Source organism: Artibeus jamaicensis, unplaced genomic scaffold (assembly GCF_021234435.1).
Source record: "Artibeus jamaicensis isolate MK-2021 breed Jamaican fruit bat unplaced genomic scaffold, CSHL_Jam_final contig_384, whole genome shotgun sequence".
Classification (NCBI taxonomy): Eukaryota; Metazoa; Chordata; class Mammalia; order Chiroptera; family Phyllostomidae; genus Artibeus; species Artibeus jamaicensis.
Genome location: NW_026521810.1, coordinates 4,098,906 through 4,121,369, shown reverse-complemented (window position 1 = coordinate 4,121,369; position 22,464 = coordinate 4,098,906).

The following is a 22,464-nucleotide window of genomic DNA, read 5'->3' as shown; positions in this document are numbered from 1 at the left end:
CTGTATCTGCTCTGAAAATGAAATTGAGGATTCCAGAAAAATTTGAAACTTCATACTCTGTAAGAAAATGAACAATAGAAAGTATAAGATTTGTAAATGAAAGGATGTAAAAGTTTTTTGGATGTTGCTGAAGGTCTGTGGAAAGCTGTGCAGATAGAAAAGGGTATGTAAAAGGTTGTAGAAGTTTGCAAAAGTCTTGGAGAGGAATTATGTTGAGTTAGTAATGGAAGGTATAAGGTATGTAGATACACTCTTAGTAGGTATCAGAAGGAAAAGGATTTTCCATCATGTTTTGTATTTTTCTCTCTACCTGAACCCTCCAGAATTTGGCATTCTGAAGGAATGAATGATAACATAAGGTTTCTTTGTATAAAACCAATAAGACCAGTCATTAATAGTAGTTTTGTTAACCAGGACTTTGACTGGAATGTCATGCCTGAAGGAGGCATATATGGGTTCTGGTCATTACCAGAAAGCCCTGAGGAACCAGGATTGACCTGTGAAGTTAGCGAAAGCCCACGAGAAAAGCCTGATACTTTGGCTGGTTGTGTGGTTCGTGCCAGTCTTTTCAGGGAAGTCACAAAGGTTGCTTTCCTGAAAGATGGCTAAAAAGGAACCTGTAGGCACAATGGAGGCTCAAGGATTTGAGTGAAACAACTGGTACAGGCAAAGCCAGATGGCAGGTGTGTGGTTCTGCTTCTGTGCCCTGAGGGGTGGACTGAGAAGTCAATCTAAGAGTTCCCTGTGTGAGTTCCAGCAAAGCAGACTTAAGGATCAGAAGTGATCCAGGCTGCTCTTGGTTTGTTTATGCAAATGAACAGTCAAAATCAAAAGCAGGACCCAAAGTAGTCCCTGTAATAACAGTGAGGGTGATCTTAAGGAGAAAAATTGTAGTTCAAAGAAAATCACAATGCTTAGTATTGGACATCAGAATGGTGCAGGTAACTGTCTTGAAAATTTGTTTTCATTAAAGAATTGAAACCAGGTTTGTGATATCACTAAAGATGTACAATTTAGAGGTGCAAAGGACCTTGCAATGGAATGTCTTCCCAAAAGACAGTCTCACAGGTGCAGAGACTGGTTTGGAGATTGTTGTGTTAATTAACCTGTATGTTCTTCTGTTTTCATAGGGCATATGCCTATGACCTGCCTATGCCTATGAGTAATTAGTAGCAATACGAGCCTCACTTAAGGAGCCCATCTTTGTCATTGCCCTTCTGAGAATCAACAGTTTGGTTGAACTAAGTAGTTAAGTTAATAAAAGATTGGGGCAGTCTGTGGGCTTCACTTTAGAACTGATTTTCCCTTTTCTGTCTTGATAGCTTGGACAGAAAGGGCTCAGAAATCTGAAAGGAGGGAAATCCTAATGTATTCCCCTCAGCCCGAATAAAGTATAGTAGGCCACAAGAGTCTTGGATAGGTGTAGCATACCTTGTATGCCTTCCTCCAGATAGACCATTCTTTACTGAAGTCCCTGCCTTCGTCATTTAATAGTTATAATTTAATTGGGCTTCCAATTTCTTGCCTAATCTGTCACCTCCAGAATATGACCTGACCAGAAGGCCAACAGTCCAATAATTCCAGCCTCTGGATGCCAAGCCTGCGACTTCCTGGTGACAGCCAACTGACCAGGACCCTGTAAGGTCTTTCCCCTCACAGGAAGGACTCCCTCCATGCTGCACCCCCCCCCCCCTTTCAGGGCACCTCTGACCCAAGGGTAGGTAGGACAGCGTCCATTTCCAGCCGGAAGCAGTTAAAAGAAGATGAGACCTTCATCCATTTTCCTTTATATGATTATAAAGTGGGTGTAAATCTGAAAGGAGGAATATTGATACAGGGTGCATCCAAGGGGGGGGGCCCCGGAAAGGATTTGGGATAAAGTCTGAAGTTCAGGGTGTCCAAGAAATATTGAGATGTCCTCACCCCCCAGGGGGGAGGGATGAATAGAGCAGGGCCATTGAGAGCTGTTTTGCATAGTAACGGTTTTGCAGCTGACCTCTAGAGTGATTATTGTTTTAACCAAGAAACCTTACCTGAAACCCCAGGGAGTCTAACTGTGAGTAAGGCCCCAGAGGGACTCTGGTTCATGTGTACCCAAGGTATTTTTAAGTGCATAATTTCTACCCATCATAAGCTCTGCGTAAGCTCCTATATTATCCCCCAGGTATATCTATATGGGGGAAACCCTGAGTTTCTAGTTGCTCCACCAAGACGAGCAAAGCGAACCCTGTTCCTCATCCCTATAGCAGCCACAATAGGAATAATGGGATCTGTTGCCGTAGGGGCGGTAGCACTCATCCAAGGGGAAATAAACCTTAGGCGGCTGTCTCAGACCTTTTCAAAGGATATCTCACTCCTCCAAGATCAGATAATATATTTAGAGTGCCAGGTAGACTCTCTCGCTGAAGTTGCCTTGCAGAATAGAAGGGGGCTAGACCTCCTTTTCCTCCAGCAAGGGGGGCTATGCGCTGCATTAGGGGAGGAGTACTGTTTTTATGCCAACCATTCTGGAGTCATAAGAGAAAATATTAGGACCCTCATCAAAAGATTAAAGAATAGAGAAAAGGAAGAAGATGACTCCAATTGGTATGCCTCTATGTTCAAGACATCCCCTTGGCTGACCACCCTCATCTCAGCCATTGCTGGGCCCCTTTTACTGCTTTTATTTGCTATTACTTGCTATTACCATAGGCCCTATTATTCTCAATAAGATCCTTGCCTTCATCAAGGAAAGAGTAGAAACAGTTAAGTTAATGGTACTTTCCCAACCATATACCATTCTTCCAGACTATGAAGAGTCAAGGGTTTGACATACTCCCGATGAAAATGGGGGAATGTTGAGATCTGGGAAATTGAGAACATAGCTTGACCACAGCAAAACTGGCTGATTGTAATCTGCTTAGTTTTGAATTTTAAAACCCCACCCTGTTCCCACGGGCGGTCTCTGTCAGCAAATAGCTAACTGCCATGTCTGCTTCTGTTCAACGCTTGCTTGCTTGTCCCTATATAGGGACTTAGCTGTAAGCGCTCGATGCGACTCTCATCTGCAGCCCTTTTGGGCACCGTGCCTCTGGGCACCCCGAGAGTTCGCCCCTGTGCAGGTTAAGCTTGGCCAATAAAATAAGATCAAAACCCTGAAAGGTCTTCAAAAATTATTCTCACATCCAGTGGATATAACAGAAAGAATGATAGGAAGAGAGAGCAAGTGAAAGAGATTGGCTTACATATTGATTGTGGAGGTTTGCAAGTCTAGCCTATGCAGGCTATGTTGGCAGCAGGCTGGTGACTCAAGGAAGAGTTGATGTTGTATCTTGTGTTTGAGGGCTGTCTTCTGCCCCGATTCCATCTTTTTAGGAGAAATCAGTATTTTTATTAATGTATTTAACTGACTGTCTGTGGCCTATCCACATTATAGAGTATAATCTGATATATTGATACACAAAATGTACTGATTAATGTTAATCTCATTTATGAAATGCCTTCCTAGCACCATCCAGATTTGTATCATCATCTATCTGGGAACTATGGCCTAACCAAGTTAATTCATGAAATTAGCCATCACACTAGGTATTGCCGAATTACTCTAGGTATTAAAATGTACACATATACTTTGTCATAGTCTGTTGGTATCAATATTTACCACTCTGAATAGAGTAGAAATATTATCTTTCTTTCTCCACTTTCAATATATAAAGATGTTAAAATATTTTCAACATCTGAGGTCTGTCTGGAAAAAGTCCAGCTATTGTTCACACAAGGAGAATGGTTTGTGTGATATAATCTGGCAGCCAAGGAGAGTTGACTGGAATGCACATGTGAGAACAATGACGACTTCATTGTAGTAGTCAGTGGGGTGGTAGAAACCATTGACTGATCATGTGTACTGTGTGTCCATTGCATTCAAAATGATTGAGCAAGTAGACCAATAAGTCTGTATCAAATTTTGTGTTAAGCTTGAAAATTCCTTTCCGGGAGCTATCTGGGTGGTGCAGAAGGCCACAACTATGGGCAGCTGGTGATCAGTAACTTCATCACGACAATGCATCCACTCATGTATCCCATCTCATGAAGTTTTTTTGGTGAAACATCAAATCACCCAGGTGACTCAGCTTCCTGCAGCCCAGATTTGGTACCCTGTAACTTCTGGCTTTTCCCAAAACTAAAATCACCTTTGAAAGGGAAGAGATTTCAGACTGTTGATGAAATTCAGATGGACAGCTGATGGTTTTGGGGAGAACTATGTAAGGTGCCAGAGTGTCTGCTTTGAAGGGAACTGAGGCATCATTGTTCTATGTCCAGTGTTCCTTGTCTTTCATATCTTCTTCAATAAATGCCTATATTTTTCACAGTACATGTCTGGATACTTTCTGGACAGACTTTGTACATTGAATATTGTATCAGATTGTTATATAAATTTTTCTTCTATAGTCAAATATTATTTAAAACTTACAGGAAGAAATGTAGTTTATTCTATCTTCATAATTATTTTTATAAGTTTCAATTAAATATTTTCCTTTCTGAAAAATATAATCCTTTTCTTAAATTATTTTTTCAGCCATTCTTTAAGGGTAGCTTTGCTAGTAATAAATTACCTTAGCTTTTCTTCATCTTTCAATGCCTTAATTCATTTTTAGAATTGTAGAAATTTGGTATACAACTCTCTGTTTTTGAACACTTGAAATACATTACGCCACTTCTTTTTTATCTTTATGGTTTCATTTAAGAAATTCACTGTTTTGATTTGGTGTTCCCCTATAAATTATATGCCATTTTCTCTGGATATTTTAAATATCTTACTTTTGCCTTTAGTTTTTAAATTTTGATTAGATTTTTTAAATTATGATATATTTAATTAGTCTGTGCATACATTTTTGAGTTTATCCCACTTATAGTTTGGAATTTGTAGGTTATATTTTCTTTTGCTAAATTCATATTTTTGTAAAAAACAAACGCCTTCCACAATATTTTTTAATCCCACCTTTTTTTCCTCTCCTGAAGCTTGGTTGATATAAATTTTGCATCTTTTGTTATAGTTTAATATACTCCTGAAGTTCTGCTTATTTTTTACCTTATTTCTTCTATTTTGTTCACATCAGTTAATGTATATTGTTTCATCATCAGGTTCACTGATTATTCCCTCTGATCCCTCCATTGTGTTATTCAGCCCATCCTATGATTTCTGCAAACAATTCTGTTATTGTACATAATTCTTAAACTTTTTCTGCTTCTTTTCATAGCTGCTATTTATGTGTTTAGACATTCTATATTTTATTCATTTAAAGCATGTTTGTATTTTCTCTTTAAGGTATTTTTATGATGTACTCTTTAAATTTCTTCTCTGATAATTTTAACCTTCTTGTCATTTGTGTTTGTTGTTTTTTTCAGTCAGTTTGAGACATTTTTGTTTATTGAAATGTGTTATTTTCATTTGAAACCTGGTCATTTTGTATATCATAAAATTTAAATCTTATTTAATCTTATTAAAATCTTATATTTTAAAAGACCTTGTTTGGTGTGCTTTTTTGGTGAAGGAATTGGTTGGATAGGGCACACTACCACCCTGTTACTTCCAGGTAGGAGTGGAAGTTTAAGTTCATTACCATTTGGCAGAGTTGGAAGCTTTAGCTCCCTCCCTGCTTGATCTCAGCATCATTCTGAAGGGGGCTGTGGGCCATATCCAGACTCGTAAGCACAGACTGCTGGCTCTCAAACCAGCCTTTCCTGGCAGGTGTGGAAGGTGTAGTTCTTTGTATAGTGGTGTTTGGCAGTAGCAGACTTGGCATTGTCTGCAAATTTTCTGTTATGTAAAGCTGTCCCTATGCTCCTCCTTTAGCTAGAAAAAGAAAATTTTTCTTAGGGACAATTTTTGTCTGTGACTCCTGGCGTTTGTGAATTTTCAACTTCTTCAGCACCTATTCTGGAATATTTGAGAGAAAAAGAAATCCAGGAAACTCACCATTTTCTTATTCCTTGGATCCCAAAGTTCTTAGCTCTTTGAATTCTTCCCACATTTGAGTCTTTTTATTTTTGTTTTATATTTAATATTCAAGATTTTTATTTGTACTTAGTTTGGCCATGTGGAAAATATGTCTATTTCATACCCCCTCCCAATCTAAAAATGGTTCATCATAATTCAATACAGAAGAATATTCTTTTCAATAAATAGCATTGGGAGAAAATGGAAATCTATATTTTAGAAACAATATTGTGCTAAACCTTAAATGGTGAGCAAAAATTTAATAAATCTAAATGTAAAATGTAAGACCAAAATTTTTGGAGGGAAATATAAACATTTTTAGAACCTGTTGTTTGGCAGAGAATACTTAGGCATGATATCAGAAGTATTATCTAAAAAGTACAAATTTGATACATTGGACTTCATTAACATTTAGAAATATTTTCTTCTCTGTTAAAGACACTGTGAAGATACTGAAAAAATAGCATTACAACACATAATATTTGTAAGTTGCATATAAACCAAAAGACTTCTTTGTAGAATATATATATTTCAAAACACAAACCACACTCCTGATCAACTAAATTAGAATCTGTGGACTTGGTACATAGGCAAGTGTATTTTTACCATATTTCTAGATGATTCCAATGTGCAGACAAGTTTGAGAACCACTGGTATAGCTTAAAATACATGTACTGCTACTAATTATAGAGACTATAATGAAATGATAAAACAGAAAAATATATAAACAGACTCCTTAAAGCAAAATATAGAAGTTACCAATAAACATTTGGGATAAGATGAAACTTTAGGTTGGGAGGGCAATTTTTAATAACAATTTCATTCTTGATAACTAATAACCTAATTTTCATTGTAGTAATTAATTCTTGACTATAAGATTCTTTATTTGATCATGGAATAGACTAACAGCTGTAAGAAGTGAGGAGGGATGTGGGGACTGATTGAAAGAAGGTGAAAGTTAGTCAAAGAACAAATATGCATGACGTAGAGACATGGACAACAGTGCTGGGACTGACTATGAAATTGGGGGGTAGGTTGAGTGGAGGGGAACAAAGAAGGGAAAATTGGAACTTCTGTAATAGCATAAACAATACATTTTTTAATTTTTTTATTTGATTGTTTAAAGGCTTTGATTTTTTCAATACCTTCCAAAATTAGCACAGTATAATTCACAAGACATTTTTAAAATTTAATTTAAATGTATTCCCTACTTTTTACTCTCAGACATAACACACACCTATATTCTTCTACCTAGACACACTCAGGATTTATGTTTTATATCAAACAGACAAGTTTTAGTTATAAGTAACTTGGCAATTAGCCTCACTGTGTATAAAATACTGGCAATGATCATTGTTCCTGAGTGAGTGTTGCTCTCAGCAGTCTTGGAGTTTTCATCCACATCAATATTCTATTTGATAGAAATACCTCCTTAATTTCCACTTTATTTTTGAAATAGAATAGTCAAAGAGGGAAGTAACTAAGCAAATCTTTTTTATGAACTTAAGAGAGATCGTTCACAAATTAGATCTTCTATTTCCCTCTGGCCTTTCTATAAACTACAGTAAAGATCCTAATGCATTTTAGTTTTATTTTCTTCCACCACCTCCTATTAAATACATTTTTACTGTTTTTAACTCAGAAAACTTGAGCTGCTTCTTCCTTATATTTTTGGTCTCTTGGCCAAACATCTTCACACTCCTATTCTTAGAACACAAAAACACACATATGCAAACACACGTTCTCCAATTCCCTTCTTCTTACAGTCCTTCTAATCATACCAACTCTTCAGCATCTGCCTGTTCACAACTGTACCTCAGAGCTCACTTAAACTGTATGCTTAGCCCATCTCCTGGTTGCAACTGTGATGATTCACATCATATGTCTTAATTTAAATTAATTTCTATATTGTGTATATGTCATTGCAATCACCAGTCTAAATCCTAAAAGTGTTATAGATCATCCATAACATAAAACATAAAAATCATAAATCTATATTTAAAGTGCAAAGCACTGTGCAATTTAATATATAATAAACTCATTTGAAGATATTTTATTATATGCATATTTATCAAAAACTGCATAAATATACTTTGATGTCTGTATAGCCAAAACCTGTTTTCTAAATTACTTTTTACTATACTGTGTATATATGATATATTTGTAAGATAATTTAAAAATAAACCCAAAGATGTATTTTTTAAATATGGAGAATAATTATGGTGAATACTGAGTGAATTAATTTGACACCACTGTTGAGATATTTGGGTGGAACTTGTATCTATTTTTAAGAATTACTTTATTGGGAATAGGATGATGCTGGCTTCATAAAAAGAGTTAGGGAGTCTTCCGTCATTTTGGATTTTTTGGAATAGTTTGTGAAGGATAGGGGTTAGCTCATCCTTAAATGCTTTGTAGAATTCTCCTATGAAACCATCTGGTCCAGGGCTTTTGTGTGTCAGGAGTTTTGTGATTACTGCTTCAATTTCATCTGCTGTTATTGGTCTGTACAGACTTTCTGCTGTTTCTTCATTGAGTTTTGCCAGTCAGTAAATGAATGGTTCAAAAAACTATGGTACATTTACACAATGGAATTCTATGCAGCAGAAAGAAAGCAGGAGCTCCTACCCTTTGCAAGAGTATGGATGGAACTGGACAGCATTATGCTAAGTGAAGTAAGCCAGGCAGTGAAAGACAAATATCACAGGATCTCACCTTTAACAGGAACCTAAACAACAAAACAAAGAAACAAACAAACAAAACAAGTAAAATATAACCAGAGACACTGAAATAGAGAACAGGCTGACAGTGACCAGAGGGGAGGGGGAGAGAATTTCAGGGGAAAAGGGGAAAAGTTTACATGAACAAGTATAAAGGACACAGAGACAAAAACTGGGGGGGGGGTGTGTGGAAATGGGAGGGAGGTGGGGAGGGCTAGGGGGGTGGGTTGGGAAGAGAATAAAAGATAGAAAACTGTACTTGAACAACAATTAAAATAAAATAAAATAAAATAAGCCTAAAATATTTTATTGAATAGGTGAATTGGGTGCCAACTATTTCATAAAAGAAAAAAGTTTAAAGTAAATTTAATAGGGAGATCATCTTATTTTATAAAATTAATAACATACTTATCTAAGTTGTTTTATTAGGGAGTTTTTCAAGAAAATTGTAACAAAATAAGCACAGTGTTCTACAAAGTATATTTCTGTCACTTAGGGCACCATGCTTCTCCAGTTGCAGTGTTATAAATACTTCTTGTCTCTAATGCATCATTTCTTCCCCAAAACTATAGATGTGGAAATGATCTTGTACAACTACCCCCAGCAGTGGTGACTTCTGGGGCTGTCATGAAGTGTCAGCCAAGATAACAACTACTGGAATTTGTAAAGAGCTAAATAAAGACTGGGGACTGAATAAAACACCTCAACACAGAAAACCATACATCATCTCCTTTGCTTCCATTTTGGAAGTTGGCACATACAGCTTATATTTAGCAGGAAGGGAATGTAATGATTTTGCTTAATGCTCAACAGTTGCTCATTAGGCAGATCAGAAAGAGAAATGCATGATGAAATATTAGTTAAACTTGCAGAGTAGGTGCCAGGAGTATCAGATTTCATGTCTTGCTCACTAACCTTGAGAGACCTTAACAACTTATTTTCCTTTTGCAGTTCCTGGATTTTCCATGCTTAGTGTTGGGACAAGAGTAGTTTCTCAACATCTTTGCGGCTGTAGTTGGAATTTGCAAAGCTTTGAGATCCTTGAAATCACAAGTTCCCTTGTGACCAAATAAATGCCCCCATGTCAGTATTCATGCAGTATAAGGCATGAGAGGGACATAGGAATACAATTTTTAAGAAATAAAGTTTGATTTGATGAAAGTATATCCTTGGTGAGGTTAAAGTTATTTTACATCAAATTGACCTCTTGTGGTCACTTGGTCTTTAGGTGATTCAATCAAATTACATGTATGTGGGCAAGAGATATGAAAGTACATGCAAACGTGTATTTTGTTAAAATCAAGTAGAGGTAGCCAGTTTCAAAGTTAATAACATATAGTTATTTATCTACAACTCAATATTTTTTCATATAGTAACTTGTTTCTCATTGGAGCAATGTTCCTGTTCTTTTATGCCAAGAGCTCTGAAGATAATGAGGCTTTCATAGTAAATTTAGTAAGAGTGAATAAGTTTAGATGTCATTATTTTAATATATTCTTGGTCTGTAAACAGAGTGACTTTAGTTTTCAAGTTGCTGAATTATAAAATGATAAGAAATTGTATAATATTTCAGAAAAACAGTTCATGATCTTATATTTTGTCTACAGTGATTGCTGTGGTAACTATTTCATTTTAGTTTAAGTTTCTTTTTAGTACAATGTAATACTGATAATATTGATTTAGTTGCTGGCAGAAATGTGTAATATGATTTTAGTTTGTTAACATATTTTGAAATAGCCTTGATTTCTTTCACGGTTTACTGCATATAATATTTATTTGAATAAGTAATATTTTAAAAATTCTGGTCATGAAGGCAGGAGATAGCTCTTATCTGACCCATCTAAATGAGCATTGTGCTGGATGTACTCTGTTCCAGCTGATCATCTGGAGACCTATGAGAAGTCTGAGCAGTCGGTGATGCTCATTATGTGGTCTGCTGAGAGTAAAGGAGGCAAGTGCAGAGCCAATATTAGCTGTGGCTTTCTGAAAATAAGTTGCCTATGGTCAGCATTTATGATTCCAACCAGCCACCATTGCCAGTGTTTGAGATGCCATGGGCCTATTCCAAAATTCAGGCTGAGCCTGTGCCAGAGCTCAGTATCATTCATGGTCTGGGTACATTTCTGTGGAAAGATATAACTCACTGTATACATTTTCAGTGACAGAGTAATAAATCTGCTTCTTATTAAAACAACTATTTTTGTAAAACCTCTCTAATAAAAATTGATAGCATAAAAATACCCACACACAATCACATTTCAACTCTAAGTTTTCCCCAAAAATGCAGTTCAGTTTCCCATACCATGTGAAGTTAGAGGAAGAAAAGGAAATAAGTATATGTAGCAGACAGTTGATGCAAAATTAACTAATGAAGATGGTGTTGCATAAATTGTCATAGCCTATGATCGTCATAGGTCAAATGTATTTTATCTTGCACTTTAATTCAAGCTGGTTTCTAGCACTCAAGCTCACCAAAGGAAAATGCTTTTAAAATATTAGCCTGGGACAATATTAGTAAGAAGGTTATAATAGTATTTACTAGGAAAATTTGAGGAAAATAAAATCTAAATTATTGGCAATACATTTTTCCCCAGGCGATGAAGACAGTGTTTTAGAAATATTAAAATTTTCAGGGAAATGTGGGGCTTCATCTGATCTTGGTAAACTAACTTTTGCTGCAAAAGTCAGGTACATTTAAGCCAACTTTTTAATGAGAATAAAAAGTTGACTTTAGCTAACCATAAAGGGTGAAGAGACCATAGGTAAATTTAGTTAACTCCTCTCTGCTAGATTCAGCTGATTCTTTTCCTTTGACATGCAGCCCCCATTGCCCAAGGTACACTTCAGAGGAAATTTTCAGAGGAAAACTGCTTCTTTTGGAGGCAGAGCCAACTGCTTTTTCCCCTAAGTGAACACTGAAACCTGATTGAAATAAGGGACTTTGCTCTCCATAGCAGATGTGATGAGAATTATAAAGGCTGAGTCCATTCATTGGCTGGTCAGATGTCAATCAGATACCCTCAAGCAAGCATTGTGTGTGCTGGATTTAGCAACTGTCATTAATGGGTGGCAAATGTAATGTACAGCACTAATGAAATTAGGTTATAAAAAAGCCAGTGACTTTTGTTTTGAATATTCTCTCTCTCTTTTGTTCTGTCTCCCCCCCTTCCCCATCCACTTTGGGGAGAAAAAAAACCTCATGTTTTAGCAGTCCTATTGTGAGGCCCATGTGGCAAGGTCCTAAAACCTCTAATCAACAGCCAGTGAGAATCTGAGTCTGCCAACAACCACATTAGTGAGTTTTGAAGCAGATTTCTCAGCCTTAGTTGAACTGTAGTCCCAAGTGAGAACTCAATCCAAACCTTGTGATAGAACCTGGGCCAGAACTACTGAGATAAGAAGCTCCAGACTGACTCACAGAAACTGTGTGAGATAATACATGTTTGTTGTTTTAAGATGCTAAGTTAAGATTTGAGGTAGTATGCTACACAGCAATCAATAACTAATACAGTCAGTTTCAATGACAAATTGCAGTAGGAATCCAACTTTTACACCTGCATGCTTTTCTTATTAGATTCTCTTGAAGGCATCCCCACTGTTCCCCTGACTTTAACAATTAGAATTTCTTAAGACTGTTGTCTGTCCTGAGTTCTGTTTTCCTCTTACTCTATAATCTTAGGTAATCATATTTGCCTGTAATAAGCTCAGATACCAATTAAAAACTTACCTTACATGTTCCAATTTCTTGACCAAGTTTGTTCAACCATGGCTTTTTTGACATATTGGATAGGATAAGTTCTAGTTGTGAGGAGGACTGTCCTGTGCACTTTAGGATGTTTGGCAGCATCCCTTGTCTGTACATTCCATGTGCCAGGAATATCCTGTCCTTTTTCAGTACTGAAAACCAAAAACATCTCCAGGTATTGCCAAATATTTCCTTGTGCTGGGGGATCCATGATGCTAGCTGAGAATAACTCCAGTAACCATTATTCAGATTGACATATTCAACCACCTACCCAAGCAAGAATAGTATAATCTCATAGACATCTCAAACCTTACATGTTAAAGTTGAAATTCATAATCTCAAAATTTCCCTCACCTCTCCCTAGAAACCTAGTTACCTTGAGTGCTGCCCATTTCATTAGGTGTCTACACAATCTGCCAACTGCTAAATGCCTTAATGGTAAAGTATTCATCACTGTCAACTAGTTTTTTTACTGCTATCATTTCTCTGTATTTCTATCTTTATCTCAGGCAACTCTGTCCTTTAGTCATTGCCCTCTAATTACCATGTTGTTATTGTTTGCAGAGCATCTTTTGTGCCAGCCTCTATCCCATGTAATTGCCTTTGCACATATCTCTCCAGCCTGTAATACAACCTGCATTCCTTTTTACTTCTCTATCTAAATCATCTCTCAAATTCAGTTCCAATGTCAATTCTTCAAGGAAGCCTTCCCTAATTGTCTCAGACTAGGGTTAGTCCCCCAATTATAATCTCAGTCAGCTTTTTCTTTTTTAAAAGTATAATTATTTTTGGAAACTTGAGTGTTTTCCTATCACCAATAAGTTTAGCTTCATAATGAATGTACCATATCTGTGTCCTTTTGCCTCTACATAAAACTTATACTTTGGTAACAGCCTGCAAAGAGCACTCAGAAAATATTTGATGATTTTAAAAATCAGTGTCTAAATGAACAAAGTAAAAGGTCCTGGGAATTTTGTTATTCATGCCCCTGAAGTCTTGGAGTGACTTGACAGGACTGTATATTTTATGTTAATTCTTCTGTATAAATATTTCCCATTTTTATAATTTGGGAAATGTATGCTAAAACTTTATGTGTGAGATTCACTATTCTTGTATGATACAAAGAATATTACTGAACAATGAATTATACAACTGTTATTAGAGTTAATGAACCAACTGATTATGTATAACATGAATAGTAATATATAAAGAGAATGAACATTTATTTTGAAAAGTGTCAAAATACTTCAATTTTAGAAGTGTAAATGAAAAAGCTTTTCATTCCCAGAAATTATAATTAAAACAACAGATATATTTATGTACATAAAAAAATTCTATGCAGCTAAAAGTGACACCATAATTAAAATTTAAGAAAACAGACATTTATGATAAAGTATTACTATATTTAAAGAATTTTTTCAGACTAATAAGAAATGGCAAATCATATATTGAAAATATTGGGGAAGTGTATGCAAAAATAGAAATGAACTATACATATTATTTGAACAAAATAAAGCACATTCTGTTTTATAATGTCCAAAATATTGGAAGCAACTTATATAACAACAAGGATGATTTAAGAAAGTATGCATCTCTTAAATAAATTTTATTCACAAAATAAAATTGAGACAAGAAGTCTATATTTGTTAACAAGAAGGTATGTATATTTACATATACCTACACATATTTTTCACATAGTTAAGTGAAGAATAGATTACAGAATATGACTATTAAGATACCATTTTCATAAAAATGTGGCATGTATAGATCAATAAAAGTAGTGTAGACAAAAAGATGTCACTGTGGTAATTATGTTTAGATGATGGAGTTCTATTACTATTTGAACTATATATATTGGTCTAGATTATTTATAATGTACACCAATTACTTTTATTTTATTTATTTCACATTTTTTTACTGTTGTTCAAGTGCAATTATCTCCATTTTCCCTCCATCACTACCCCCACCCAGCAATCCCCAGTTCCCACACTCAATTCTGGCCCCCTTTGGTTTTGTCCATGTGTCCTATATACATGTTCCTGAAAACCCTTCCTCCCTTTCCTCCCATTATCCCCTCTCACCTCCCCTTTGGTTAGAGGGAACAAACTGTCAGTTTGTTCTTTATTTCAATGTCTCTAGTTATATTTTGCTTACTTGTTTGTTGATTAGGTTCCACTTACAGATGAGGTCATATGATATTTGTTCTTCACCACCTGTTTACTTCACTTAGCATAATGCTCTCTAAATTCCTCCATGCTGTTGAAAAGGGTAGGAGCTCCTACTTTCTTTGCGCTGCCTCATATTCTATTGTGTACATGTACTATTGTTTTCTGATTTCCTCATTTACTGATAGGCACTTAGGCTGCTTCCAACACTTCGCTATTGTAAATTGTGCTGCTATGAACATTGGGGTGCATAGGTTCCTTTGAATTGGAGATTCAGGATTCTTAGGATATAATCCTAGCAGTGGAATTCCTGGGTCAAAAGTCAGTTCCCTTTTTAGTTTCCTGAGGAAACTCCATACTGTTTTCCACAGTGGCTGCACTAGTCTGCATTGCCACCAACAGTGCACTAGGGTTCTGTTTTCTCTACATCCTCTCCAACATGTGTTTGTTGATTTGTTTATGATGGCCATTTCCACTGATTTGAAGTGGTATCTCATTATGGTTTTAATTTGCATCTTTCTGATGGCTAGTGATGCTGAGTATCTTTTAATAAGTCTTTGGACCCTTCGTATATACACCTCAAGAGATGTCTGTTACAGTCCTTTGCCCATATTTTAATTGTGATGTTTGTTTTCCTGGAGTGTAGTCATGTGAGTTCTTTATATATTTTGGAAATCAAACCCTTGTCCAAGGTATCACTGGCAAATATGTTTCCCATACAGTTGGTTCTCTTTTCATTTTAATGCTGTTTTCTTTAGACATGCAGAAGATTTTATTTTGATGAGATTCCTTTTGTTTATACTTTATGTCCCTTGCTCTAGGGGACATAATGGTGAAAATATTATTGCATGGAATATCTAAAATTTTCCTGCCTATGTTTTCCTAAAGGACTTTTATGGTGTCACAGTTATATTTAAGTATTTTATCTACTTTGAATTTACTTTTGTGTATGCTATAATTTGACGATTGAGTTTCTTTCTTTCTTTCTTTTCTTGTATATAGCTGTCCAGATCTCCCAATACCATTTGTTGAAGAGGCCCTTTTTACTCCATTTTATGCTTCTATCAACTCTGTTGAATATTAATTGACCATAGAGACTTGGTTTATTATTTTTTTTGTGAGCTCTCTATTCTATTCCATTGGTCTATGTGTCTGTTGTTATGCCAGTATCAAGCTGTTTGGATTACAGTAGCCTTGTAATACATTTTGATTTCAGGCATTGTGATCCCTCCTACTTTGTTGTTCTTTCTCAAAGCTGTTGTGGTTATTCGGGATCATTCGTGGTTCCACATAAATTTTTGAAGTGTTTGTTTTATGTCTGCGAAATATGCCATTGGTACTTTAATCGGGGTTGAGTTGAATCTATAAAATGTTTTGGGTAGTATGGACATTATGATGATGTTAATTCTTCCAATCCATGAACATGGTACATGCTTCCATTTCTATCTTCCTTAATTTCTTTCTTCAGTGTTGTGTAGTTTTCTGCATATAGGTCTTTTACGTCCTTGGTTAGGTTTATTGCTAGGTACTTTATTTTTCTAGTTGCTATATCAAATGGGACTTTTTCCTTATTTCTGTTTCTGATATCTCACTTCCACTGTACAAAAAAATGTCCTCGGTTACTGATTATTTACTTTGTATTTCACTGTTTTGCCAAGTTCACTTATTAGGTGGAGTAGTTTCTTGGTAGAGTCAATAGGATTTTCTATATACACTATCATGTCATCTGCAAACAACAATAATTTTGCTTCCTCCTTTCCAATTTGGATGCCTTTTATTTCTTTTTCCTGATCGCTGTGGCTAGGACTTCCAGTACTATGTTAAATAGAAGTGGTGACAGCAGACATCCTTGCCTTGTTTCTGATCTAGTGGGAAAGCTTTTAGTTTTTGCCCATTGAGTATGATGTTGTCTGTAGGTCTGTCATATATGGCCTTTATTATGTTGAGGAATGCTCCCTCTATTCCCACTTTGCTGAGTGTTTTTTATCAAAAAATGTATGCTGTAACTTATCAAATGCTTTTTCTACATCAATTGATATGATCATGTGATTTTTGTCTTTCCTTTTATGTGGTGTATTCCGTTTATTAGTTTGAGAATATTATACCATCCTTGCATCCCTGGGATGAATCCCACTTGGTCATGATGTATGACCTTTTTAATGTATTGCTGGACGTGGTTTGCCAATATTTAGTTGAGGATTTTGGTGTCTGTGTTCATTAGCCATATTGTCCTGTAGTTTTCTTCCTTTGTTGTATCTTTATCTGGCTTTGGGATTAGGATGATGCTGGCTTCATAAAAAGAGTTTGTGAGCCTTCCACCTTCTTGGATTTTTTTACAATAGTCTGTGAAGGAGAGATTAGCTTTTTCATAAATGTCTTCTAAAATTCTCCTGTGGAACTCTCCAGTTCAGGGCTTATGTGTGGCAGGAGTTTTTTGATTACTGCTTTGATTTCATAAGTTATTATTTGTCTCTTCAGGCTTTCTCCTCCCATTTCATCGAGTTTTGGGAGATTATATTTGTCCATTTCACCTAGGTTTTCAAATTTCTGGGTGTATAGTTCTTCACAGTAATTTTGTACAGTGTTTTGTATTTCTGTGGAATTGATTCTAATCTCTCCTTTTTCATTTTGATTTTGTTTATTTCTATTGTTTCCTTTTTTTTCTTGATGAGTTTGCTTAAAGACTTATTGGTATGCTTATCTTAGAAAGAACCGGCTCATGGATTTATTGACCCTTAGAATTGTTCCTTTAGTCTCTATGCCATTTAATTCTGCTCTGATCTTGGTTATTTCCTTTCTTCTGCTTGCTCTGGGCTGGCTTTGTTGTTGTTCCTGGAGTTCTTGTAGGCATAGGGTTAGGTTGTTTATTTGAAATGTTTGTATTTTTTTAAGGTAGGCCTGTATCACTATGAACTTTCTCTCACAACTGCCTTTGCTGTGTCCCATAAGTTTTGGATTGTTGTGAGTTCATTTTCATTTATTTCCAGAAACTTTTTGCTGTCTTCCTTAATCTCATTCTTAACTCATTCATTCTTGAATACGATGCTATTCAATTGCCATGATTTGAGTGTTTTGGGTTTTTTTCTTGAGGTTGTTTTCTAGTTTCAGTCCCTTGTGGTTGGAGAAAATGCTGATATGATTTCAACTTTCTTGAATTTGTTGAGGCTTGTTTGGTATCATGTCATGTGGTCTATCTTTGAAAATATTTCATATGCTTTGAAAAGAATGTGTATTTTGCCTCTTTGAGAAGAAACATTCTACATAGATCAGTCAAGTCCATTTGATGCTGAACTGATTTTTCAACACTGCAATATCTTTGTTTATATTTTGTTTGGAAGATCTATCTATTGTTGACAGTAGTGTGTTAAAAGCCTCCACTTTAATTGTGTTGCTGTCAATATCTTTCTTGAATTTATCCAAGATTTTCCTTATGTATTTGGGTGTGGCAATGTTGGGTTCGTATATGTTTATGCTATTTATGTCTTCTTAATGGATTCTTCCCTTCAGTATTATAAAGTGTCCTTATGGGTCTCTTTTTATGGCCCTTGCTTTGAAGTCAATTTTGTCTGATATGAGTATTGCTACCGCAGCTTTTTTTTTCCCACTCCATTTGCTTGGAATATATTTTTCCAACCCTTCACTTTCAGTCTGTGTAGGTTTTTTGTTCTGAGGTGGGTCTCTTGTAGGCAGCATATATGTGGATCATGATTTCTTATCCATTCAGCTACTTTGTATCTTTTGATTGGAGCATTTAATCTATTTACATTTAAGGCTATTATTGATAGGTACTTATTCATTAACATTTTATTTTCTTCATACCTGTGTTCCTCTGTCTCTCACTCTTTTTCTTCCTTTTCTTAAAGCAGTCCCTTTACCGTATCTTTCAGAGTGGGTTTGGTGGAGCTGTAGTCTTTCAGCCTTCTTTTGTCTGGGAAACTTCTTATTGTGCCTTTCATTTTAAACGAGAACCTTGCTGGGTATTGTAATCTTGGTTGTAGGCCTTTGCTTTTCATTACTTGAAATATTTCTTGCTATTTCATTCTGTCCTGTAGTGTTTCCTTTGAGAAGTCAGCTGCTAGCCTTATCAGGGCTCCCTCGTATGTTACTTCCTTGCTGCCTTCTTAATTATCTCTTTGTCTTTGAATTTTCCAATTATAATTATGATATGTCTTGGATTGGGTCTTTTTGGGTTCCTCTTGATTGGGACTTACTATGTTTCCTGAATTTGTATTACTTTTTCTCTCAACAAATTAGGGAAATTTTTTATCATTACTTTTTCAAACAGGTTTTCACCCCCTGTTCTTCTTCGCCTCCTTGTATCCCTGTTATATATGTTTCCTATTGTCCTGCAGTTCCATTAACACCTCTTCATTCTTTTTGAGTCTTTTTTTCCTTTTCCTGCTCTTTCTGGATGTTTTTTTTCTACTTAGTCCTCAGCTTGTTGATTCAATCCACTGATTCATCTAGCCTGCTTTTAATTCCCTCCACTGTCTTCTTCATTTCAGAATTGGATTTTTCATTTCCTCCTGGCTCTTGTTGATAGTTTCTATTTCCTGTTTTATACTGGTATAAGTTGCAGTAAGTTCATCAAAGTTTCCCCGTAGTTTTTGGTAATTCTCAGTGAACTCATTGTTCACTGAGGAACATTGTTCACTGTTCAATGGTTATAAGGAAGCCATAAACCAGTGGCTTCTTTCTAACCCTTGCTTTGAACTCAGTACCTGATAGTCGACTCACCTCTATTTTATTTAGCATTCTTTCTGAGGCTTTCTCCTTTCCTTTTTTGGGGGGTTTGCTTCTTTGTCTTCCCATTGTTTGTGAGATTCATTGTTAGCCTCGGGTTCTTAAATTGGTATGTTCTGACTCTGAGTTTGTCATGGTAACAGGGTACAGCCAGGCCCCACCCCCCCCAAAGGAATTTGTAATGGAGTCCAGGATTCATGGTGTCCAGGAAATGTTAAAAATATAGAGTGTTCTTACCCCCACAAGTCTGAACTGAGGCATGGGATAAATGAGGCAAGGCCATTGAGCTATTTTGCATATCAATTTTGGAAATAACCCCAGGAATGGTTGTTTAACATATCTATAACTTTTGACTGATTTCATAGATATGTTAAGTAGCTGTGGCCATGCCTTGAGCCAGGGAGATGGGAGTGATTTCCACTCAGGATGTAACTAAGAGGCAACTCCCCTTAGTTATAGCACCTTTATGGGAGCTTGGAGATGGCTGTTTACATACCACAGGGCCATACCTTCCCAGACTTACTATAGCATCTGAGGAAGGCTAGAAAAATATGGGAATGCTGGCAGATGTAGCTGATTGTGGGAGGAGTTGGAAATGGGGATACAGAGGAAAATTTGTGCTGGGATTTAAACCCAAGCATGACAGCCATGGGTGTGGGAACCATGTAGCTTTGGGTCCTCCTTTTGCCACATCACTTAGGAAGCAAGAAATACCTTGTGTGGAAGGAAAGAGGTGAAAGGACTCTTGCTGGCAGGCCCTGAGAATATGTGGTTTTAGATAAAGAACTGGAAATCATGGCATCCACACAGCTGACGGTACTGGGAATCACAGGAGGCCTCCAGATGAGCACGGATTATTGGGAAGAACCAGGGGCTATCTGAGCCACAGACTTCTATTTCTTTTCCTGAGATATAGCACCCCAGACTGGGCAAATGGGAGGAGGAAGGACTATGTGTATTTGTGGGTGTTTTAGGGACTTTAGGGTTTTATTGAAGACATTAAGTCATTACTCTAAGGCTGTATAACTTTTAAATAGTTCCTTTTCATTTCCCCAATTTCTAGCATTGAGAGCTAAAATTTCCTGGCAGCAGGGAAGGCAAACCTAGTACAGAGGGACTTTGGGAAAAGGGGGGCCCATTTGGTACTGGTATATTACCCCCCAACAGGTCTGTTCTATAATAGTGTGAAATTCTATGGCAGGAGACCTGTGAGATTCAGTGGTGCAGTCTTCTTGATCTCCTGAACTTGCTGCTCCTAGGATGACATTTGTGTTGGCTTTCTGGATGTTATTGGATTTTGATTGCTGTTGGGTTGTTCTTTGGTGGGTCCTTCCCTCCAGCTGGTTGACTGAGGGTCACTCCACCCACCATGACTTGTATGCTGTTGTGCATGTGCTGCCAGAAGAAAACCATAAAGTCAGGGGAACAAACCCATATTTGCAATGTTATTTACCCACTCCCAGAAATCTCAATATTAACAGCAAATGAATCAATATTAATGAGGGTATAAGGAGATTATAACTATTGTAAGAAAGGAGAGAAATTATAGTGTAAAATCTAGTGACTTTATATGTACAAACTTGATGGACAAGAAATGAATATTAAAAAGCTATGCAGGAAAGAAAATATCTCTAATAATGGAGAAGACCACAGTGGATTATGTCTTGGAAGCCACTAGTATTTACCACTGATTTTTCTTTCTGGATATGCCTCTGGTGATGTCAGATGTTAACCTGATCTGACCTTAGGCAGCCTGCTCTGAGATTGCCAGGGATCTGCTGTCTATGGCTGTTTCCTTCCATTGTTAATCAACTCACTGTACACTCAGCAGTCAGACTTAAGCCTCATAGGGTGGGGTAGAATTCCTTCTGGGATTGGAGCTATTGTTTCCCTTCAGGCTGCTGCTCAAAGGAGACTGGTCTGCCGGAGCGCTATGGCTTCTGCAGTATGGGTGAGGACTCAGTACCAAGATCTTGGCAGCTGCTCTCTTAGTTCTCTCCCCCAAACCTCCATCCCAAGTCTTTCCTCAAATGTCTCCAGCCCACTCTGCCCCATCCCCGACCTTTATCAGGTGTCTACCATCTGTGGCCGTCTCCTTTAGTTATTGATCTAGTCTCTCTGCACTCAGCAGTTAGGGTTAAGAACCACAGAGCCAGGGCAGATTCTCCCTTGGGGGCAGGACTGTTGTTTCCCCTCAGGCTGTTGCTGCTCAGAGGGGAGTGGTCTGTCTGAGTGTGATGGCTGCCACCATTTGGGGAATGACTCAGCACAGGGATCCCAGTGGCAACTCTCTTAGCTTTCTCCTCAAATCTGCCACCCCCAGTCTCTTCTTGGGCACTACAGCCCACTCTGCTCCCACATTTTCCAGAACCCTGGGTAAGTGACAGCAAATAAAAATTTGTGCATTGGCCCTTCAAACAGCTCTTTCTGTCTCCAGCGTCCATCTCTGGCAGAGAGCAACCGTGGTGCTTTTCACTGCTAGTTATTATCTGTGTACTTTTGTAAGAGGGTACAGCCAAGGCAAGGAAAAAATGGGGATTTGTAATGGGGATTCAGAACTCAGGTGTCTAGGAAATAGTAGGGAAAATATATATATATGATATCCTCACCCCCACCAGTCTGAACTGGGGGCCGGGACACATGGAACAGGGCCATTGAGAGCTGTTTTGCATAGCAGCAGCTTTGCAGCTAAGGTGTGGCATAGTAATTTAACGTATCTATAGCCTTTAACTGGTTTTGTAGATATGTTAAATAGCTGTGGCCTTGCCTTGAGACAGGGGGATGGAAGTGACTTCAACACAGAATGTAATTTGGAGGCAATTCCCTTGGTTACAGTGCCTGTGTGAGAGCTTAGAGATGATTGGCTCCATGCCATGGGGCCATGCCAACCCAGACTTACTATGGCAGCCCAGAAAACCTGGAAGAATACAGGAATGCTGGCAGCTGTAACTGATTGTGGGAGGAGTAGGAAATGGGGCTAGGGAGGAAGACTGGCATGGTGATTTAAACCCAGAGGTGGCAGCCCTGACTGGAATTACCACATGGCTTGGGCAGAGGTTGGGACCATGTGGCTTGGATGAGAGTTTGAACCACGCAGCTTTAGAACCCTCAGAT